At 38.4% G+C, this 25329-nt stretch overlaps 1 long non-coding RNA gene across 2 annotated transcripts in view; it reads right to left on the reverse strand.

Moving 5' to 3' along the window:
- LOC140515940 (uncharacterized) overlaps nt 1-25329 on the reverse strand; it is an 89041-nt gene that overhangs the window by 13458 nt on the left and 50254 nt on the right. Inside the window, exon 2 of one of the 2 annotated variants that reach the window (XR_011971190.1) lies at nt 5572-5719. This is a non-coding gene — a long non-coding RNA (uncharacterized lncRNA). Of the gene's footprint in view, nt 1-4615; nt 5720-25329 lie in introns of those variants that run through there. The other variant, XR_011971189.1, reaches the window with a different exon arrangement.

Consider the following 25329-nt stretch of genomic DNA (forward strand, 5'->3'; position numbering starts at 1 on the left):
TGATGGGTCTGTGCTTTTAAATCTCACCATTTAGGACCTGTGTGACTGCTTAGTTACCAACGACCTTAACTGATGATTGTTGAATGTCACCACAATAATGGGAGGAGGTGGGGGTGGGAGTTTTGGATTATCTGATACATGGCAAGTCTTCTGCATGCTTATCTCTGTGCCCCAATTGACTCCAATACACATTTAGATGATAAGAAAAAAAATTTCTGTATTGACAGATGTCTAGGAAAGTTCCTTCTTCAGTGGATTTTGCAAATGTTGAAATTATATTGATTTTTTTTCAAAATGAAAAAAAGTGTGTGTTTTTATTGTTCTGTGAATTCCAGTACACCCCAGACATCCATCCAGCTATGAAATAAAGTAAGAGTGAGATTTGCCTTTGCCCTGGTGTTGACAGATTCTGATTCCATAAGAATTGGGCCTAGTTCATCTGGGGATTTCCTCTTGGAAATGTGGGGAGGTCTCCCAGAGTCTCTGGAAGGCCCACTCAATCTTCTTCTAAACCTTCTACTTACTACCTGCAGAGGTCTCAGCAGGGGATCTAACAGCTCGTCCCATGTGCACTCCCCCAAACTTTACAATTTTTGTGGGCCCAAGAGGAAGCAGGTGCAACCACATATTTGCAGGGACAATATATAGCATCAAGGACCTTGGAGGCCATCTAGCCTTGGTGTAGCAGGTAGAGACCCTGAGGCAGAGAAAGCCACACTGATCTTGGCCATAACCCTGGGTTGGAGGCCTCCCCTACCTGGTCTTCTCCCTACACAGAAATCCTGAAAGGCCCTTCCTGCATGTACTGATCTCCAGTGTGAGAGGCTCACTCACACCCCCCTACTTTCTCTAGGAACAAGCACCCCTAATGAGATGGGCCAACTTTGTGTTTCAGCGGCTCCTCCCTAAGCCTGTGACCAGCTCTGTCAGGCTGTATCATCCTGTGTGGTTGGCCCAGCAATGGGTCATTCTGGCAGTTCTCAAGATGGTCTTACTTGTCCCTCTCAGGCAGAGGTCCTTAGTTCTGATTGCTAACTAGCTTTGGTCTCTATTCACTTCTTCCCTGACTCAGGGCTCAGGACTCTACCCCCAAAGTTAACACATTTCCATTGTGGCTTTTTTGAAGGCTGGGGGAAAACTCAGTCTTTTACATTTACCTTTCCAACTCCTGCCCCTCACTCCTGTAGCTGCTACACGTACACGTACACACACACACACACACACACACACACACACACACACACACACACACACACACACACACACTACTCACATACCTATAGACTACACTGGCACCAGGTCATACAAATTGCCCTGAGTCCTAAAGATAGTAGTAGTAGTAGTAGTAGTAGTAGTAGTAGTAGTAGTGGTGGTGGTAGTAGTAGTAGGAGGAGGAGGAGGAGTAAGAGAAGGAGTAGGAGCAGGAGTAGTAGGGCAAGTAGGTGGTACCGTGGATGAAGGGTCAGGACTGGAATCAGGAAGATTCTTCTCCCTGAGTTTAAATCCCAGCCTCAGACACTTACTAGCTGTGGGACCCTGGACAAGTCACTTAATCCCTGTCCCAACTTTCCCGTCTGTAATATGAGCTGAAGGTGGAAATGGCAAGCCATTCCAGTGTCTTTGCCAAGAAATCCCTAACTGACTGAACAATCACAAAGTAGTAGTAGTAGTAGTAGTACAAGTAGCAGTAGTAACTAGCATTTATAAAGCAGTGAACAACAACAAAGCAGTAATAGTAGTGACAACTAACATTTATAAAGCACTGACAGTGCTGGATAGGTGCTTTGTCATCATTATATCATTTGATCCTCACAACAACCCTGGGAGGGAGGTACTATTATGATCCCCATTTAATTGATGAGGAAATCGAACAGGCAGAGGTTAAGTGACTTTCCCAGGGTCACCAGCTAATTAAGTGTCTGAGACTAGATTTGAACTCACCCTTCCTGACTCCAGGCTTGGTACTCTAAGCCCTGTAGGAACCAGCTGCCAAGGGCACTAGGAACCCTTTGGTGGAGGCTACCCAACAAAAAAGTGAAAGAAAGCTGGCAGTCACCTCCTGCTCCAATAGTAAATACCTTTCTGTGTGTTATATTGGAGAAGGGAAGACCTGCTGACTGGGGGGCAGTGTGGTGTCATAGAATGCATTCTGGACCTAGGATCAAGAGGCCTGGGTTCAAATCTCACCTTCATGTTCTTAATTACATATCCAGATCTTGTTTATGTTGTTATTGGCAAAAGATCTCCTCTTTGAGATTGTGTTGCAGGTTACTACTGCTGAAATAAATCTGTCACAATGTTGAAATTAGAGAGGTAAAAACTTAGGTTTTAGTAGGATTAAGCACAGTTTCAAGATGTGGAAAAATAATCCTGAGCAAAAATTAGGATTCTAAAGAGGCTTTTTTGTAGACAAAATTAAGCCAGTGTCAAAGAAACAATTCTTTCACATATTATGATCTTATACATTCTTTTAGGCTGCAAAAGGTTTTTTTTTCTCTTTACAGATTGCAAATTAACACAATGGATAGAGCAGCAACCCTGGGGTCAGGAAGACCTGAGTTCAAAGCTGGCCTCAGACACTTACTAGCTGTGTTACCTTGGCCAAGTCAGTTATGTCTGATACATACATACATATGTGTGTATATATATATATATACATATATATACACATATACATATACACATATATGTATACATTTGTATGTATACATATATATGTGTGTGCATACACACATATATTCATAAATATCCCATGCTTCCTTCAATGTCATAAAAGTCCAATACAGTTAAATAGGATCATAAGCTCATACATCATCTAAGGGAACAAATCTAGTTAAACAGACTCTATAGGTAAACCAAGTCAGATTACAGATGAAACACTGAGTTTGCAAAATCCTACATTTATGGAAATACAAGACTACATTTTGAAGAAGACCCAGTGGGCTATATATTTCATGAAGACTTGACATCAGAGAAATTCTTCCACGAATATAGACTTTTTTGAAGGTTTTAAATTACTATATTCCTTTCCTCCTCACATTTGGTTTATTATATTAGGAATGTCTAAAGTCTTTCTTTAAACACTATTTCCCCATGAGTCAGGTTTTTAGGCAGGTGAAGTTAATATTAAAAGAAGACAAATTTTCCATTAATCAAAAGTTGCAGGAAGAATGGGCCTGAGCCCTTAATAAGAAGCTAGTGGATCATCTAGGAGGTGGAGTGGATAGAGAACTAGCCCTAGAGTCAGGAGGACCTGAGTTCAAATCTGGCCTCAGACCAGACACTTGATACTTACTAGCTGTATGACCTTGGGCAAGTCACCTAACCCATTTGCCTTACTAAAAATAAATAAATAAATAGAGACTGATAGACAGATGATAGCTAGACAGATAGACAGATGAATAAATAGATAATTAGTAAAAGGAAATGAAAGATGAGTATTTCCCATAACAATTTCCCCCATTTTCATAGATATGTTCACATTTGACTATGGGCATATACCTCTGCAGGTAAACAGAAGACCAGGAAATATTAAAGCAAGAGTAATATAATGATCATCCATATTAAATAATGCAAGATATCCTTGATCGGCTTGTTCCTGGTACCGCACTCCAAATGTGCATCTCATCAGCTTATGGTTATTGCCTAAGAAGCACCACATCACCATCTAGTGCTTGGAAACATTGTCTCTTAGTAATTCCGGAATAGACCTCATCACCAGGGCAGGTGTGGAGGGGTTCTTCTTAGTACATCTGCCTTCCTGGTTCTAACTCACTTGCAGAGGTTGCCAACGTAAGGTTGCTAAAATCTGCTAGCGATTAGACTTACTACAATTTAGTAAGGCCTAATATAAATTTGCAAATTTGGTTTTCCAGTAATTAGTTTATGTGATGAAATCCAGGTTGCATATCATGGTGCCAACCTTATTAACAACAAAGCTACATGAAGAACATTATATTAGCAACCTCTAATTTTTCTGAAAATGCAGAGAATTTCAGTTTTTACATGCTTGCTCTTTCTGTCTTTACTTGAACCCTGTACCTGATATGGACAATGTCAACAATGGGATGCTGAAAGAATCTTAAAAAGGATACGTGAGGGCCTGACTTGGAAAATAAACCTTTCTGTCTCTTAATATTATCTATTAATACTAGCCTACTCCAAAATAGGGAAAAAACACAAATTAAAATTTTATTTTTATAATTACATTATTATTATACATAATATATTTTAGAAATATAATATATATTACATGTATTATACATAACATATTATATATAATATGTAATCATATACAATATATATTTTATATATATGTTAAATATTTATAAATTGTATATAATTTCTATTTTATTATTATTAATGCAATTTTACACATTAAATACTTAATCCAATTTTGAGAGCTTATTAATAAAATTTAATAAAAGCCTGTAAATCCCAGAAAAGATAAAAGGAAGAAAATTCTTTAAAAATTCATCTATGTATATTCAGTTGAACCTGAGGGATGTTAGGACTTTGTTGAATACTTTTTCAATCTACTTCTTAATTGCCTTCAGGAACAAAAGAAAAAATATTTACAATATATCGTCCATCATGTTTACTTCTCTTTTTGTCATTTTTCTTAACAGAAACATTTTTGGAATATAATCACACACATGTGGTGTGTGTATATGCATACAGATATATGTATGTATATATATGCATATATATAGTAGTTCTTAAAAAAACAGTCTAATATTGTTGCTTCTCTCAAAGTGAAGTTTACTCTTCCATTAAAATTAAACACTTTTAGATGAAATTTGAAACTTACAACCTCTTTTTACATGTTGATCATATCAAATCTTTGTTTTACTGTCTACTTTTAGCATCCATCCATCCATCCATCCATCCATCCATCCATCCATCCATCCATCCATCCATCCATCCATCCATCTATCTATCTATCTATCTATCTATCTATCTATCTATCTATCTATCTATCTATCTATCTCATTACACCGTGGAGAAAAAAGGTGGTATTGTACAGACCTGATCATAATGCTTAATCATCAACAAAAGGATGGCCTGACAAGCCTAAGAACTTATTTATCTAGCTGCTTAGATCAGGAAGTGGAAAACATTAGTGACCACAAATTCAGAATAGGAAAATGAAAACATTCATCTTTTTCATACTTGCATCCTATTATAGTCACTGAGAGATGCTTGAGTATTGCAATAATAAGATGAATCATGTAGAAACAACAACAACAATTTTTACAACTCACCTGCCCTAGTTAGAGAAATTTGCTATGAAAGGAAGAGAGAAGAACATGGGTATAAGAAATCAAAACTGTCCCTTCAAGGGGATGAACTGACCTGGCATAAACATAGCAGGATAAAGCTACTTTAATGCTATCTGTTTCCATGAAAAAGTCATAGATAACAGTGAATCATTTAGCAAAATTCCACATTATTCACAGAATATATTATCCTTTCCCTGGCTATGGCCTGGCTCAGGATTAACTAGGTGAGAAAATTTCCTCTTCAGAAAAGTAATAACATAAGGGGGAAACTGAGTCATAAAGCTCTTACCTTTGTCTACGCAAGGTCATCCTCTCAATCTTCACCAGGCACAGACATCTACCTGTAACATTTCTCTGATCGAATTCCCTTTGAGCAGCCCATGTCTTTTCCCTTGAATGATAGATTATTGATTTAATGATAATTTAGACGATCATACCTGAAATCAAAATTCAGAACAATATAACAAAATATAGTTCCAAGAGATTCTATCTCACCTCAAATTAGGATTGAGTACAGTTATTACTATTTTTCTCATATAAGGATATACATTCATCATTTCTAGTTTAAATCCATCCTGAAGCATAATCATTAGAAATTAAGAAAATAGTCACATTCTGTTTATACACACATACAGTGTGCATAATTATGCACTTGGGAGTTTGCTCAAAACTCAGAAATGCTATGACCTCCTGTAAGCTGTCATGCTGACAGATATCCATATCTGAAGAGATTACATATTAACCCCTAATAAGGCAAAAATAAAAGCTTTAAATCTGGGGTCTATTAAGATTAAGTTGACTTAACCGTATAACTTTAATATATACTATTCCAGATACAATTTCAGAATTTGTATAAGCAGTGGCCAAACAGTCTATCCGATGAAAATTTCTTCTTAGAAATCAAACTTGTAAGTCACCTCATTTCAACTGTGAGCGGTCCTAGTTTCTCATTAAACCATTTCATTCCTTTACAGGGGTGGGGAAGTTGTGGCATTGAAACTACGTGCGGTCCTCTAGGACATCAAGTGTAGCCTTTTGACTTAATCCCTTAACAAAAGGATTTGTTCTGTCAAAGTTGAACTCAGTCAAAAGGCTGCACCCCAGGACTTAGAAGGCCACATATGGCCTCAAGACTGCGGATTCCTCACTCCTGCTTTAGAATTTCACAACATGCCATCAGAAAAGCTGATGGAATTTTATGATCCTACCGAAACAGAAATTCCCAAGGAACCTGATAAGTCTCCAAGGAGCTTCACAGTTAAAATGTTAACAAAAAATCTTAACTTTCAAGTTGTGACCAAATTCTCTAATAGCTCAATTAATAATCAGCATCCAAATTAAAAGAGAAGTTAATTTTCTAAAGATACAATTGCATCACTCTCTAGGTATCATTTTTCAAATTCATAGCATTTCTTATACAATGATTTCCAAAAATTGTAGTACAAGAAAAATTAAAAATCTAATAACATGACCAATATCACGGATTTTAAAAAAAAACATAAAACCACAGTTCACATACTTTATGCCTGTCAAGGGATTGAAAGGGATATTGAGTCCTAACAAGCTGAAGTGACTGGTTTGGGATTAGGTCTAAACTGGCAGACTTCTCTAAGGTAATGGAGTCCTTAGTCTTGCTTTTTCTGAAAGCCAAAATAAGGCCTAGCAAGCTGGAGTGACTGGTGTGAGATCACCCAGAGTTTACCAGGGCCCTTCGGCTCATATAATTTAACTCATTGCTGTTGCTGAAAAGAAAACTGAGGCCTAGAAAACTGACGTTCCTGGTGTGATATACCACATAGGCTGGGAGGGTACACACGGGTCATATACTTTTACCAAGGCTTTTCACTGAGAGGGAACCTGAGGACCAGAAAGTTTTAGTGAGTATTATTACTTTACCCTAAAGCTGTCAGGCCCCTCTCAGATAACCTGAGATAATCTCAGATAATCTATTCAGTGTTCCTGTCACTGAACTATGTCCTCCTCTACCTCCAGCCACCCCTCTGCCTGGTGGATCTTCATTCTGAACAAAGCTGTCCCTCTCTACTTTTTCACTGTTAACCTTTTCAAGTATATGGGCTATATGTTTGGCCCCAGTTCCCTCTCCATCTACTCATTACTTTTAGCCCCTAATACAGGTCCACACACTTAGAACATCACAAGCCATCTATTTCACCTCCCTCCCCCATGATTCAGATGAGGAAACAGGCCAAGGGAACAAGAATAACTTGTCCAATGTCATATTAAGTAACCTACACCTAGAAAGCACACCCCATGCCATCAGATCTAAGCCTCTCAACATGAAGTGCAAGAGATCGAAGCCAGAAGTGGTATCTGACACAGAATTTGACCTTAGGTGTTTGTGACTGTGAAGTTCAGTGATGTTCTCTCATCTTTCCACAACTTCTAATACTGAAGCCTAAGGGATTAGTCTTTAAGATTTTTCTTCTCTGACTTTCACACATACTGAAAGATTTGTGCCTTCAGTGCCCAACAGCCAAAATGAGATTTCTTTGGCCATTGTCCCTCCATCAAGATTTCTCTTAGCACAGAATCAACATTAGAAAATTATACTTTGGTGAAAATCACATCAGCTCCTTTCTAAGTTTGGCAGATTCATTGTCAATGGTTTTGGAGTCTTTGATACCAGCAAAATGACAACCAATGGCATCTTGCCTGATGTTTTCAGTTATTCTGGTCAGGTAGCACCATACTCCATCACAATGTGACATTTTTAAAGTAGGAGAGACATAATTTCTGAGTAATTTAATCATTTTATTAATGAGTCACGTTCTATACCTAGTCTGTACATTTACTCTTTATCACATTATTTGGAACATTCTGAGAAAAGCAGGGCAACAGCACTATCTTGTCACCCTAGGACCTCTCTGGTGCATGTGTGAGTATGATAGGATGTGAGTTGTTTCAGTGATCAGATACCTGCAGAGCATTTTCACCATGTTTGGGAATTATCTGGTCATTTTTAGAGGCTTTGGTGTGTCATAACCTAAACTTTTACTCAAATCGTTTCAAACCTCTCATGTTATCAAAAGGCAAAATTGCGCTCCAGGAATTCTTTTATTCTATACAGATTTTAAGTAGAGAGGAAGCCAAAGAATTCCATTCTAGCCAATAAATAATTCTTTAGTGTTTAGGAGATGAAATTTTACATTTTGGGAAATTGTTTTTATTTTAAAATTAAAAGAAAGTACTGCTCCCTTCTACTTCAATCCTGGAACATCTAGAGAGATGAGAGTAACCTCTGGAGATGGAAGTACAGGATGCAACAGGACAGAGTGTGTACATTTCTGAGCTTCAGAGGTAGCTGAGTTTGAACCTGAGTTCAAATCCAGCCAAAGCCCCTGGCTAGCTGTGTGAACTCAGATAAGTCTCATCAGCTGTCTTAGCTTCAGTCTTTTCCTCTGTAAACTGACTGAGTTAGACTTGACTTCTTGGGACTTCCTTTACATCTAGGACCTTTAGTAGGAAAGGGGTAAGTCAGTTTTATACACTGAGCCTCAGTTTCCTCCCCTGCAAATTTAGCTTCTTAAATTTAATGACTCTGAGGCTGCTGCCAGGCATAGACCAATGGTCTTTAAAATAAGTAAGAATAAGTCACTTCACTTCCCTGGGTCCCATTTTCTTACTCTGGATAATTGAGAGAAACAATTTTTAATAACTAATGATTTGGGGAGATCCAGAGGTACCTAATTTTTCTGAAGTCCTGATTTCAAAAATTCAATCTATTCCCAATGGATGTCCATAAATTTGACAATCTAAGTGACACAGATGAAGATTTTTTAAAATATATAAGTTTCCCAGATTAACAGAAGAGGAAGCTGAATAATTAAACAACCAAATCTCAGGAAAAAAATAATGACCTCCCTAGGAAAAAAATATCCAGGGCCTGAAGGATTCACAAGTGAATTCTATCAAACATTTAAAGAACAGTTAATTCCAATACTGTATAGACTATGTGGGAAAATTGGTGAAGGAGTTCTACCAAATTCTTTTTATTATACAAATATGGTTCTGATACCTAAACCAGGAAGAACAAAAAGAGAGAAAAAAAGTTATAGAGTTATAGATCAATTTCTCTAATGTATATAGATGCAAAAATTTTACATGAGATGTTAACAAAAAGAATACAGCAACTTTTCAAGGGAATAATATATTATTATCAGGTAGGTTTTATAGCAGGAATGCAGGGCTTGTTCATCATTAGGAAAACTATCAATATTATTGATCTCATCAACAAAAATACTAACAGAAAACATACGATTATCTAAATAGATGCAGAAAAAGTTTTCGACAGAATACAACACCCATTCCTATTGAAAACACTGGAGAGCATAGGAATAAATGGATTTTTCTATAAAATAATAAGTTCCCATAAAACCATCAGCAAGGATTATATGCAATGGGGATAAGCTAGAGGAATTTCCAATAAGATTGGGGATGAAACAAGGATGTCCGTTATTACCATTATCGTTCAATATAGTACTAGAAATGTTAGCTTTAGAAATAAGAGAAGAAAAAGTAATTGAAGGAATTAGAATAGGCAAAGCAGAAACTAAATTATCACTCTTTGAAGATGATATGACAATATACTTAGAGAGTCCTAGAGAATCAAGCAAAAAACTAACTGAAATAATAAATTTGGCAGAGCTGCAGGTTACAAAATATACCCACATAAATCATCTGCATTTCTATCTAACAAAGCCCAACAGCAAGAGATAGAAAAAGAAATCCCATTTAAAGCTGTGGTAGAAAATGGAAAATATCTAGGAGTCTACCAGCCAAAACAAACGCAGGGACTATATGAACACAATTACAAAACATTTTTCACACAAATAAAGTCAGATCTAAGTAAGTGAAAAAACAGCAGGTGCTCATGGGTAGACCGAGCCAATATAATAAACATGACAATTCTACCTAAATTAATTTACTTATTCAGTGCCATACTAATCAATCTACCAAAAATATTTTCTAGAGCTAGAAAAAATAGTATCAAAATTCATGTGGAAGAACAAAAGTTCCAGAATATCAAGAGAATTAATGAAAAGAAATGCTAGGGGAAATGGCCTAGATATCAAATTGTATTATGAAGTAGCAATCATTGAAACCACTTAGTACTGGTTAATAAATAGATGGGTAGACCAGTGGAATGAGATAGGTACTTAACACATAGTAGTCAATGAATATAGCAATCAACATAGCAATGAAACAGTAGTTGGATAAACCCAAGGATCCCAGCTTCTGGAGTAAGAACCCACTTCTTGACAAAAACTGCTGGGAAAACTGGATAACAGTGTGGTAGAAACTGGGCACAGACCAATGCCTGACACCATACACAAGAATAAAGTCCAAATGGATACATGATCTAGGTATAAAAACTCATACTATAAACACATTAGGCAAGCAAGGAATAGTGTATTTGTCAAATTTAAGGAGAATGGAGAAATATATGACCAAAGAAGAGATGGAGAGCATTATGAAATGCAAAATGGATAATTTTGATTACATTAAATTGAAAAGTTTTCACACAAGCAAACCCAATGCAACCACAATTAGGAGGTAAGCAGAAAACTGGGAAAGAATTTTTGCAACTGGTGTCTGTGATAAAGACCTCATTTCTAAAATGTATTGTGTTCGTCCTTCCTTTTCAAAGACCATGACATGAGAGAAGTGATGGCATGATTTGCACTTGACTTAGTTTTTTTTTTTTATTTTTTATTTTTTTTTTATTTTGTAATGTTTAACAATCACTGCCATACAATTGCGATTTTATCCCTCCCCACCTACTCCCCACTACCCCCCTCCCTCCCCACGACTGCATACAATTCTGTATAGATTCTACATATACTTTCCTATTGAGTATATTTTCACTATAGTCATGCTATGTAGTCAGACTAAGATAAATGAAAGAAATCGTATAACAAATCAGAACATGATACACAAACACATACACATACACAAACATAATCTGCTACAATATGTGAGTGACTTCCATATTTCTCTCTCTGAGTGTGGCAGGCATTTTGCCTTGAGATCCTCCATTGGGATTTTTTTTTTTTTTTTTTTTTTTTGGTAAGAAGTTCTTGTGTTATTACAAAAATCTAAGTCTACCAGAAAAAACTCTCACACACTGTGGTTGTTGCTGTGCATAAAGTTCTCCTGGTTCTGCTCCTTTCACTCAGCATCAGGTCATATAAGTCCTTCCAGGCCTCTCTGAAGTCTTCTTGTTCATCATTTCTTATGGCACAATAGTACTCCATTACATTCATATACCATAATTTATTCAGCCATTCCCCAATTGATGGACATCCCCTTGACTTCCAGTTTTTGGCAACTACATAGAGTGCTGCTATAAATATTTTTGTACATGTGGGACCCTTTCCCATTTTTATGATCTCTTGGGGATATAGTCCTAGTAGCGACATTGCTGGGTCAAAGGGTATGCACATTTTTGTAGCCCTTTGGGCATAGTTCCAAATTGCTCTCCAGAATGGTTGGATGCGCTCGCAGCTCCACCAACAATGAATTAGTGTTCCAACTTTCCCACATCCTCTCCAGCATTTATCATTTTCTTGTTCTGTCATGTTTGCCAATCTTATAGGTGTGATGTGGTACCTCAGAGTTGTTTTGATTTGCATCTCTCTAACCAATAGTGATTTAGAGCATTTTTTCATATGATTATAGATAGCTTTAATTTCTTCCTCTGAAAATTGCCTGTTCATATCCTTTGACCATTTATCAATTGGGGAATGACTTGTATGATTATACATTTGGATCAGTTCTCTATATATTCTAGAAATGAGGCCTTTATCCCTGAGCTTAGCTCTAAAAATTCTTTCCCAATTTACTACATCCCTCCGGATTTTGGTTGCATTGGGTTTGGTTGTGCAAAAACTTCTCAGTTTAATGTAATCAAAGTTATCCATTTTGCATTTCATAATGCATTCTATCTCTCCTTTAGTAAAGAATTCTTCCCTTCTCCATAGATCTGATAAATACACTATTCCTTGCTTCTCCAGTTTATTCATGGTATCAATCTTTATACCTAAATCATGTACCCATTTGGACTTTATTCTTGTGTACGTTGTCAGGTATGGGTCTATGCCTAATTTCCGCCACACTGTTATCCAGTTTTCCCAGCAATTTTTGTCAAACAATGAGTTCTTATCCCAGAAGCTGGGGTCCTTGGGTTTATCAAACAGAAGGTTGCTATATTCCTTGCCTACTGCATCTTGAGTGCCAAGTCTATTCCACTTGTCTACCTCTCTGTTTCTTAGCCAATACCAAGTGGTTTTGATAATTGCTGCTTTATAGTACAGTTTGAGGTCTGGTAGCGCTAGGCCACCTTCCCAAGCATTTCTTTTCATTAGTCCCTTTGATATTCTGGACCTTTTGTTTTTCCAAATGAATTTTGATATTATTTTGTCCAGCTCTAGAAAGTAATTGTCTGATAGTTTAATTGGCATGGCACTAAATAAGTATATTAATTTGGGTAGAATTGTCATTTTTATTATATTAGCCCGGCCTACCCATGAGCAACTAATGTTTTTCCATTTACTTAAATCTGACTTTATTTGTGCAAAGTGTCTTGTAATTGTGTTCATATAATCCCTGGGTTTGTTTTGGCAGGTAGACTCCTAAGTATTTTATACTGTCTACCCTAACTTTAAATGGGATTTCTCTTTCTATCTCTTGCTGTTGGACTTTGTTGCTAATATATAGGAATGCAGAAGATTTGTGTGGGTTTATTTTGTACCCTGCAACTTTGCCAAAGTTGTTTATTAATTCTAGTAATTTTTTACTTGAATCTCTGGGATTCTCTAGGTAAATCATCATATCATCTGCAAAGAGTGATAACTTAGTTTCTTCTTTGGCTATTTTAATTCCTTGGATATCTTTATCTTGTCTAATTGCTACAGCTAACATTTCTAGTACCATATTAAATAATAGTGGTGATAATGGACAACCTTGTTTCACCCCTGATCTTATTGGGAATGCATCTAGCTTATCCCCATTGCATATAATGCTTGCTGAAGGTTTTAGATAGATACTGCTTATTATTTTATGGAAAGTTCCCTTTATTCCTACATTTTGACTTAGTTTTGAATGAGGGAGTGCTGTGTAAGGTCACAAGCCTCACTTTCTCTTCCTGAGCCATTTGGATCCAGTGTTCAGACATTCATCAGAATGCCTGGCAACTGCCCAGGATGCAGTGGGAGGCTAAAATATATAACCCTGCCCTCCAGGAATTCACAATCTAAAGAGGGAGGCAGCATGAAAGCAAGTATGTAAAGAGAAGATACATAAAGAATAAATTAAAGATAATCAACAGTAGGAAGGTCCAAGAATTAAGACAGAATGAGAAATGCTTCCTGTATAAAGGAGAATTTTAGATGGCACTCCAGGGAATCCTGCATGCGAGAATGAAACAGAGAATTGGAGGCATGGGGAACAATCTGGGAAAATGGCCATGGAAAGATAGATGATATATAGACAGTATACAGAGAGAAATATATTTTGGCTTGCTCTCTCAAGATATTTCAATATTCTTTTTACAGTCTAGATGTCAATGAAGAACTGCAACTGTCCTCAGTGGCAAAATACTGCCAGTTTTAGGTACAGAGATGTGTTGAAATTGTATCTTGTTCTAGTCCCCTGACCACCATCCCTTTTCTACTCAGTGTAGTAAGTTTCACCAGGAAATTAGACAGCAAAGATGATCCCAGAAATCACATACAAACCATCCCAAAGATCAAAGGAACATAATTTACAAATTTTTTCCACATATTCACTAAATTTCACATCCTGGTAAGATGTACTGAATCATGGGAAACGATCAAGGTGTTCCTTGCCAAGGTTTCTGGTCCCATGATATGTAAATTCCTGACAAAAAGAGTACTGAGCTTCAGACCATCAGTACTTTCAGACCATCATGGCATAAAGAAAGTGCCGATAACTTTGGAATGATGATTTTAAAGTTTTACTGATAGCTGAGATGATTTGGAGATGATGCCCTAAGCCAAAGATGTCACAGAAAGGCCTTGGTCTGTTTCCATAAAAAGGCTTATAAAGATGAAACTCAATCTCGTCCCCCTGCCCTCCCCCAACACTCTTCCATCTCCATCAGGTACATGATGTCCAGTGCTCCCAACTCTAGTCTCATGGCTGATATTCTCTGCCTCTCTTCCTCCTCTTCCCCAGGCTGCCTGCTTTCTTCACTATCTCATTCCCTGTCCCCTGCTGCTGTCTTCCTCTCTACTATTTTTGCCTCTGTTTCTGTCCATTATTAAAGGGTGATTGCCACCTTGTTCCCAATGTCAATAGTGATCGTTCTGAGATAATAATCAAAGAACCAGGAGTTTTGATCCAATTCCATTATTTAATTATCAGTTCAGGTACACAGATAAAAATGTAGAGTTATGGAATTTATTGGATGCTTAAGTATTGTAAACAAAATACTGAGTTTAAAAATACAAGAAAGAAAAAAAAGGAGTCCTTCCTCTAAGTGAATTTTTATTCTAATGAGGAAGACACAACTCAGGAGCACTTGAAATACTAAGATAAGAGAAGGATTTAGAACTGGTGGTTGGAAGGTGAATTGGAGGCTTGGTTCCAGGCAAGATTAAGTGTAACCTTCTTTATCAGAAGATATCTTTGAAAGCACAGCTCTGGGTGGATAGGAGGATGCTGCTGTCCTGGACAGTGATAGGGAAGTTTAGGAAGAGCGGTGAGCTTTAGTGGAAAGGTAGATGGTTCTCTTGTGAACATGTTGAGTTTGAGGCATTAGTTTCAAACTATCAAGCTGCCATTTCTTTCTTCTTAACTCTCCTTACTTCCACTTATAAGGAAGTAGAGGGATGGTTCATAGTACATAACATTCTTTTGTTGAGCAAAGTTAGTGATACCATCCTAAACATGATATGAGATGCAAGCTCAGTTCTGGGCAGAAGGAGCATCCCATGGGAAGGTGGTCTTGTCTAGGATCTCTTTGAATTTGTATGAAGGTCTTATTTCAATGAAGCCTACATCCATGTAAGTAACAATACTGATAATACTAACACCAACAATAGTAATAGGAGTGGTAGAGCAGTAGTAGTAGAGGAAAAGCAGAAGCAGCAGCAGCAACAGCAGTAGTAGTAATAGTAGTAGTAGTAAGAGGAGGAGGAGAAGTGGTAGCATTAAAGGCAACAGCAGTAGTAATGTGGTGAGTGAAAGATTAAATGGCTGAGGAAACAAAGGTTCAAGCTCCTAAGAATGTCAACTTATTAATCACTGCATTATAATTTCTTAGCAAATGAGTACCACTCCTTCTTCATCTTTGGCAGAGGGCACTGAATACAGGGGAAGACAGATTTTTATGAATTAAAAACAATTAGTAAAATTAGACCAGTTAATTAATAGAAAATAGTTCACAAGGACACAAAATTAGGTAATCTAAATTCTAATTGGAGGAAAAGTTATGGACTTTGAAAATTTGGAGGAGGAGAGTAAAGAGGTAAATCTGAAATCAGAAAAAAAAAAGTAGTGTTCCACTCCACCCCCCTCCAATCCTGCCAAGTGTCTGTATTCAATTCAAAGGAATGGAGAAATAACTCGTTGACCAATTTGGGGCCAGTTTTCAAATAAGATATATGGGTTGCTTGAGATTTGTGATTCTGAGGAAACTCCTTGCAGCAACGTAATCTAGTTCCGTGGTTAAGGGCCTTTAAGCATCAGGTTCCAGCTTCCCACCCAGATAGGGCTTAATTCAAATAATGCAATAACATTTTCTGACAATTCTCATAATTTAATAAACTTTTCTCAGAAGACATAAATTGTCTAGAGTCAAGGGAACTGAGTCATCTGTGGAATTAGGGCACAGATGGAATCAGTGTGGTTTACTTAATTTCCACTGTCACTTGCTATTCTAATCCTAGTAGTAGTAGCAGTAATAGTAGTAGTAGTAGTAGTGGTGGTAGTAGTAGTAGTAGTAGTAGTAGTAGTAGTAGTAGTAGTAGTAGTAGTAGTAGTAGTAGAAGAAGAAGAAGAAGAAGAAGAAGAAGAAGAAGAAGAAGACTACAACGAAGAAGAAGACGAAGAAAAAGAACTAGTAGTCGTAATAGTACTGTGGTACCAATGGTAGTGGTGAAGGTACTAGTAGTAGTTATGAAAGTGTTTGTAGTTCATATTTGCATAGCATTTTAAGATATGTAAAGCTCTTTGTGTGTTAACTCATTGGGTACTAACAAAAATTCTCTTGTTTAGAGGATTTTATTGCCCCCCATTTTATAGATGACTAAGCTGAGACAAAGAATTCAGGTGATTTCTCCATGTTCAAACAGCTAGGTTGTGCCTGAAACAAGATTTCAGCTTGACATTTTCTGATTCAAAGTCCTATGCCTTATGAACTGTGCAGTTTAGCTGCTTTCTGTGTTTTAGAAATCTGGACATACATAGTGATTTATTATTACTACGGCATTTATACATGTGGGTGTTCCAAAATAGATTGGTATCTCTCTTTTCCACGTTTTTTGGCCCACTTTGTGCTTCATTCCTCAATGAAGACACACTATGAATTATTTCTCTTGGAAGGTTCATAACTTTTCACCCAATTTTGATGAAAACCAGCACTGCTCATACCAGACCACAAGACCAGGTGGTGACCATTTGGTGACCACTTAATATTATCTGATTATACCTAGATCCTGATCATATATACAGGACTGTGTAGGGAGGAGGAAGGGCATAATCCTAACTAGAAAGAAAATGACAAAAATCAACTTTGACAACTTTGACTACAACTGGTGACTTCAGACTTCTGTCTCTCCTGTCCCTTCCTGCTATGATCCTCCATGTTCAGTGAAAGTAGCAGAGTGAGTAGCAGGCATCCCATCATTTCTGACTTCCATCCTCCTCCTACTGCATTGTGCCAGAGTCCCAGAAGGATAAGAGAGCTAAGATGTAGAAATCAGAGGTGGCTCTATCCTGCCAGGGGCATTTCGTTCTGCATGGTGCAAGATGTAGGACAAATACCTTTCTTCTGGTTTTTAATTCCACAAACAGAACCCTCCATCTCCCAGCTCCTGGCATTTCTCTGTCTGTCCCCTATGCTTGGAATGCTCTTCTTTCTCTTCTCTGCCTATTCCTTTCCCTGGCTTTCCTCAAGTCCCAACTAAAATCCCATTTTCTGTAAGAACTCTTTCGTAACCCATCTTAATTCCCTTGGTTCATTCTTTCCTACTTATTCTGTACATAAATTTGTTTGTGTGTATTGATTTGTTGTCTTCCCACTTCGAGTTGGAGCTTCTTGAGGTCAGGAATGATCTTTTGTTGCTTTGTGTGCCCCACCTGGCACACTGCAGGAACTTAAAAATGTTTACTACCTAAGAATTATTATTAAATAGTACAAAATAAAGGTAGGATATAGGAAGTATTGGAATGATTTTAAGTGACAAACAGAGGTGTCTCTATTTGATCCTAGATGCACTGGGGAGCCACTCGTGTTTACTGAACAGATTGATTGACCAGGAATGTTGGAGTATCCTTCTGGCTGGTGAGGGAATGATGGATCAATGAAGTGAGAAATCGTAATAGGAGAAGTCCAATTAGGGGACTACAGTCCGGGTGAGAAATGATGAGGTTTGTGAGAGGAGAGGCAATGCAAGGCACTCTGAGGAGTTGGCAATGAGAAAACTTGGTCACTGACTAGATATGGGGTTTGAGGAGAGTGAGGATCATGGAATAGAGCTAGAGACCAGGGAGGGTGGTGGAGGCTGATATCCTGCAAACTTTGAGTAAATACGGAGTGATTCTTTGCACTAAATATTGCATTCAGCAACACCAGAATGTCTCAAAATGTTTTGTTGACTCTTAACCAAATAGAACATGGGAGAACATGGACAGATGAACAGCAACACAGGCAGGGATAGAGTCCCATGGGAACACAGACCAAGAGCAAAAGAGAGGGCCCTCAGTATTAACCAAGGAGGCCTACTCAAGAAGAGAACTGTGACCCACTGGCAAACTTCTGGGACAGTGTCAGCAGTCTATCCTTATTATAAATGGAAATAATTAAGCCTTAAATCCACCAGCCTTGAACAACAGGAGCCATTCCAGCTTTGGAGTTGGGAGGAAATGCTGGTACTGCACAAGGATAGCATTTAAATTCTGGTGCTAATTTTCCCCAAGTCTCTGCTCAAATCTCACCTTCTTTCCAGTTCACCTTTCACTCTCCTCCATCAGGGTGTTCCCTTCGTGATTTCCTTCCATTTTTATACAATGTATATATTTTCTATGGCAATGGTAATTTGCCTCTTGTCTGTCCCACCAAAATGGTGAGCATCTGAGGGCAGGGACCTTCTTTCCCCTTTTCTTCGTATCCTTAGTGCTTAGCACATTGACTGGTATGTGGCAGTTCTTTGAAGATAAATATCTGTTGACTGACTGCCTGATGAAGGGCAAACACAGAAACCTTTTCAGCCTCAGCTTCCTTTTCTGTAAATGGGGTTTACAAAAACACCTACTTGTCAAGATTGTAGTGAGGATCAAATGAGATAGTGTTTACACAGTTCTTTGACATCTTCAAGAGCTCTATATAAATGATGGCTGTTTTGATTACTGATAATAATAATAAAACAGAGGTAGTAGCATTTGAAACACCTCATTTTGTGTTTGATGAGGACAACCCAATCTTTACTATGCCCCTCCAAGATGACTTCAGGTTTTTCTCATGACTGTCACATTTAATCCTCCTGCCTCCTTCTCTTCAAAGTGCAGGAGCATGTTGGTTGGCTTTTTCTCCCAACAACTTCACTTGTGGCATTAACACTAGCCCCTCACCAATTCCAGCCCTTCCCCCTGGTGACCTTAAACCTTAGAAGGGAGACAGGCAATCTAAGAGTTCGAGGTGAGGGAGGAAGGCATTCTAGACTCGCAGGACTTTGTGTGTGCCAAGGCATAGAAGACAGAGAAGAGACATGTATAGGGAGTAGTCAGAAGGGGAGTTCAACTGGAATGGGGAGCATGTGAAGGTTGGCTCCAGCTTGTGGAGAGCTTTACTTGCCAGGCTAATTATTGTGTAGTTATTCCCAGAGGTCATAGGGAAGCAATGAATGTTTGTGAATAGAAGAGAGATAGAGTCATCAGATCTGACTAAGGAATGATCAGTTTGGGATCTGGGTGGAAGGTGGATTGGAGTCTGAAGAGACTTGAGATTGGGAGATCAATTAGGAGGGAATTGGAAGAATCTGGGTATTGAGAGGTAGTTAGGGCTTGAATCAGGGTGATTGTCATGGGAGTGGAAGGACTGATGCAAAATAGGTTATGCTGGTAGAATCAAAAGGCTTTGAACTGACTGGAATTGGGCTTGAGATGTGAAGAAGGAGGAACAATTGAGGATGACGCTGAGGGTCAGAGAGTGCTGAGGTGTGAGTAACAGGACCTGAGTATGAATCTGGGTTCTGGTACTACTGTGACATTTGATGAGTCACCTCCACTGCCTGGGCCTCGGTTCCCACAAATGTAAAATGAGAGGGTTGCTACAGGGGGGCTGAGTACGGTTTGATCAGTTCTGCCTTCTCAATACCAACTGTTTGTGTCCAACATGGACCCTTTCTGAGCATTATTGTGCACATTTAGCTCAGACCAATGTCTTTACAGAGCTACACCCTTCATCATGTATCCTAGAATTTTGTTGGCAGTCAAGGCCATGCTCAGTGCCTTGGAGTTTGCAGTTGCTATTCTCTCCCCTTTGTGAAAAATCAGGAGGACCTTTGACCTTCTCCAGTCCTGGAGTATCTCTCCTTTTCTCCAGGAGCTTTTCACTATCACTGACCCTTGGCTGTTCAGCCATCACATCTGCCAGTTCTTTCAGTACAGAAGGGGGAAGAATGTCCTGTGGAATAACTGATGCCTGTGGATCCCTCCTTCCTCAGCCTCACAGCTCTTCTTCCTTCCCTGCCATCTCCCCCAAGCCACCCCACACCACCCCTCTCCTCTCCTCTCACAGCAGCTCCTCTGACAGTGCTTTCCCTAACTGGATTATGGAGCTTACTTGAGCCAAGTAAGAGCTCCTGGGCACTCTCTTACCATCTCCTCACTTGGCTTTCTTTGCTGGCCCTTAGGGACCATTTTTGGTCTGTACTTCCCCGACTAAAGGCCATATTCCTGGGCAGAGAAAATGAAATAAAAGTCACTCTGCATCTTCCATTAATTATCACCATCCCATTTGTCCTGGGCTGAGGCCTTGGCCTTTCTTTTTCTTCCTTTCTCCATAACAGAGGTAAGGAGACTTTTTCGCAATTCCTTAATTATCTGACCAGTGTCAGCACCTTCTCAACCCTAGGGGGTCTGCCACTGTTGTGACAGGATGCTGACAAGCTTTGGTATTCATGAGACAGTGTGGGAAATCAGAAATTGCACTGGACCCGAGGTCAGAAGAAAGGTGTGTCTGAATCCTACCACAGACACTTTATCTTTTGAACTATCTGGGTTGCTGTTTCCTTACTTGTAAGATGGAGCTAACAATATAGTTGCAGCTACCTTGGTGGGTTTTTGTGAGGCCTAAATCAGACAAAGTCTATAGAGAGCTTAGATAGATAACCCCTGACATACCTTGCAATTCTTGTTCTAAAATCTTGTGCATGATCTTGGGCAAATTACCTGTGGAAAATGAGGAGATTGGATTAGACAACCTCTGAGGACCCTCCCATCTCTAGATCTAGAATCCTATGCTCCCGTGGACCCATGGACATGGTAGAGAGAGACTTGAGGTCACAAATATACACTGTACATTTGGGAATGTTGGCAGCGACTAAAAGGAGAAAGATAGCTTTGTTCAGAATGGAGTTTTATCAGTCCGAGAGGAATGAAGGGCATGTTTCAGGGGAAATGAGATGAATGAAAAGCTAGAGTTTCTGTGTAATTAATAATCAACTTATCAATTAGGCTAGCTGATAATAAATTGATGGTCAGTGGTCTCTTTCAATAACCAAAGGCAAAACCATGGAGGTAACTTAATGCTTCAAAACCTTTGGGAAAAGAGTGGACCCAGGCCGGAAAAAATATCAAACTTGATTGGTTCACAATCAATGAGAAGTTGGGTATGTTAATATGAGGAGGTGGGCTCAAAATCTTCAACTCCTCCTGTTGAGAACATGGCTTGATCATGAGACTCTACCACCTCCAGTATTCTGGACAAAGGAATCCATCTCTACCCAGACTACTCTAATCAACCAGAGTGCTTCTGCCTCATGAGACTGGTTACCTTAAAGCACAACATGGGGCTGCATGGGCACAGACTTAATGCTTTAGGACTGGAATTCACCTGAATTATATTCTATTTACACACCAATCAGAGGTAAGGTCGTCTAGTTGGTTGAGGTGCTGCCCAGGATCAGGGAACCTGCTCCCTGGGGATTTGAACATCTCATTTATCAGCAATGTCTTTTAGACCCTGACTGACTTACAGGGGTTGGTCCTTGAATGAGGAAATAGAGAGAAAAATCTAATCTTAATTTAATATTTGATTATGAATATGGTAGGAAAGATCATTTCTCTCAGCAAGAAGATGAGATCTTGAAATAAAAGTTAGATTGGAATCCCAGACTTACTACTGAGGGCAATGCATATAGCTAGAGACTCACTGTCTGATTTTGTATACCCCCAAGGTTATTGTTTATGTTTTATTTTGTTTGTTTGTTTGTTTTTTTACTGTCCCTGGATAGGGCAGTTAGTTGGTGCAGTGGAGGGAACACTGAGCTTGGAGCGAGATAGATCTGAGTTCAAGTCTGGACTTGGACAGCTACAGTGTGACCCCGGGCAAGTCACTTAACCCTTATTTGCCTCAGTTCCTCACCTGGAATATGGTAATACATTGGAGAAGGAAATAGCAAACCACTGCAGTATCTCTGCTAAGAAAACTCCATGGATAAAAGTCCATGGCATCATGCAAAGTTGGGCATCACTGAGTGACTGCAGAGCAGTACTCCTGGGCAACTGTACAAATGTTTCCCTGAATGCCTGATTTCTCACTGGTCAAGTCTCGGTCAAACGTGATATTTCTTTCATAAATTTCCTTCTAAACAAAGGTTAGTCTTTATTTGCATTTATGTCTTCACAATTTTTGACACTTTTGGGTGTTTAACATTAAGAATTTATTCACCTAACCACATTGGAGCATAAAATTAACCACTGCTACGAAGTTTTTTCCTGTACTGGATGATTTCTGATATTATGGAGTGTTTCACAGATAATTCTGAGGGTAATTATTCAGTTTGAATTCATATTGACCCCGAAGAAATTCTGTATTCCTTTCATAAATTTAGAATTTTATTTAGTTACATTCTGCATGCTTAACGAGAATGGAGCTGTAACATCTGCTAAAATTCAGTAAAAACTTGGTTTAAAACGAGACACTGACTTGGACACTAGATGACAGACTAGAAGTGCAATATCTGCACTTGAAACAAAGCAGAGATCTCCATTGTATAATATATTCCTACTCTGGCCTAAAAATTTTGACTACAGTGCAATATTCTGTCTGTCCACAAGATGGCACCAAAGGCTAATAATTCTGCATTGTTGAGCTGTGAGAAGACATTGCTATAATACTTTACAATATTTTTTTTTTCACCAAGAGATGCCAGGAAATGACTGTGACATCAGCTCCAATGGCACTCAGTTGGTCAAAAAATATTTATTTAAAGCCTACTCTGGGGCACACACTGGGGTTTTGTGAAATGGATGAATACTTACAAAAATATAATCTTCCCAGATTAAGAAAAGACGAAATAAAATACTTTAAAAAACCCTACTTTGGAAAAAGAAAGCAAACAAGTCATTAATGAACATCCTAAGAAAAAATCACCAGGTCCATATTGATTTAGAAGGAAATTCTATCACACATTTAAAAAACAATTCCAATATTATATAAACTATTAAGGAAAATAGGCAAAGAAGGAATCCTACCAAATTCTTTCTATGATACAAATATGGTGCTGATACCTAAACCAGGAAGAGCCAGAGGAAAAAAAGAAAATTATAGAACACTTTCTCTAATAAATATAGATGAAAATAATTAGATAAAACATTAGCAAAAAGATCACAGCAACTTACCATGAGGAAAATACACTATGGTCAGGTAGGATTCATACCAGGAATGTAGGGCTGATTCACTATTAGGAAAATCATGAGCAAAATTGACCATATCAACAATGAAACAAAAGAAGTCACATGATTATCTCAATTGATGCAGAAAAAGCATCTGACAAAATACAACACCCATTGCTCTTAAAAACACTAAGAGAGCATAGGAATAAATGGAGTCTTCCTTAAAATGATAGCATCTATCTAAAACCATCAGCAAGCATCATATGTAATGGGAATATGCTAGAAGCATTTCCAATAAAATCAGGGGTTAAAAAAGGATGTCCATTCAATATTGTACTACGAATACTAGCTTTCATATAGAGAGAAGAAAAAGAAATTGAAGGAATTAGAATACGCAAAAAAGACACAAAGTTATTGCTCTTTGAAGATGATATGATGCCATACTTAAGAGAATCCTGGAGAATTAAATAAAAATTACTTGAAATAATAAAATTAGCAAAATCACCAACACGTCTATGTATAACTGACAAAACTCAACAGTAAGAGGTTGAAAGAGAAATTCCATTTCAAGCTACTGCACATATTATAAAATATTTGCGAGTCTACCTGCTAAAACAAACCCAGGAACCATATGAACACAATTATAAAACACTTTTCACAGAAATAAAGTCAGAACTAAACAACTGGAAAAACATCAGTTGCTCATGGGTAGGGTGACCTAATGTAATAAAACGACAATTCTACCTATATGAAATTATTTATTCAGTGTAATACCAATCAAACTACCAAGAAATTATTTTATAGAGCTAGGAAAAACAATAAAAAAATTCATCTGGAAGAACAAATGGTCCAGGATATTAAGGGGATTGAAGAAAAGAAATGCAAGGAAAGATGACCGAGCTATACCAGATCTTGAATTGTATTATAAAGCAGCAATCATGAAAACTACTCTGGTAGGGGCTAAGAAATAAAGTGGTAGATCCGTGAAACTGGTTAAGTACATTAGACACAACAGGTCACAACTACAACAATCTAATATTTGATAACTTCAGCTTCCGGCAAAAGAACTCACTATTTAACAAAAACTGCTGACTGTCAGAGCCAAGATGGCCGAGTAGAAGCTGGAACCTGCCTGACCTCTTTCCCCAAACCACTCAAAATACCTGTAAAAAATTACTCTAAACAAATTCTAAAGCAGCAGAAGCAACAAAATGACAGAGTGAATCAGATGTCCACCCTAAGACACTCTTGTGGGCAGACAGAAAGGGTGTATTGTACAGATTTGGAGCAGAGAACATCTGATTGTGGGTGACATGGGCACAGATACAACTGGAGCAAGCCTCAGGGCATTGACTCACTGGCAGCTGAAGTGTTTTCCACACTTCTTAACGCACAAGCATCAAAGACAGTTTCAAAGGTCAGTGGGAAAGCTCTTTCATCTGACTGAGAGAGGAACTTGATCTGATGCCAGCCCCAGTCCCAGGGCAGCAGCAGCCACTGCTGCAGTGGCAGCACCTTTTAGTACTCTTAGTCTACCGAAGATGGGGGAATCCAGTGGCTGATGAGGGTTGCAGTATGGGGTGGTGGTCCTGGGGCGAGACCGAGCACTGGAGTGGCAGAACTGGTGGTGGTTATGGAGAGGGAAACCTACTCTCATTTCCAGGGAAGAAAAGAGTGCTTATGGTTACTCACACATCAGAGTGCAGGCCAGGAGAGAAGCAAACACCTCTCCTGTTTTCATATCATTTTGGAGGTACTGAAATTTTACAGGTCCCTAGAGATATGTCTGGAAACAGCTGTGCAAAACCCTGAAACCTGGGGCAGTACACCCTCCACTTAACAAAGAGCTCAAAAGTCAAGCAATTAGCTGAGGAAATGACCAAAAAGGGGAAGAAATAAGACTATAGAAGATTCTTTTCTTAGTGAAAAGGAATTTTCTTATGAC

This window comes from Notamacropus eugenii, chromosome X, assembly GCF_028372415.1.
Source record: "Notamacropus eugenii isolate mMacEug1 chromosome X, mMacEug1.pri_v2, whole genome shotgun sequence".
Classification (NCBI taxonomy): Eukaryota; Metazoa; Chordata; class Mammalia; order Diprotodontia; family Macropodidae; genus Notamacropus; species Notamacropus eugenii.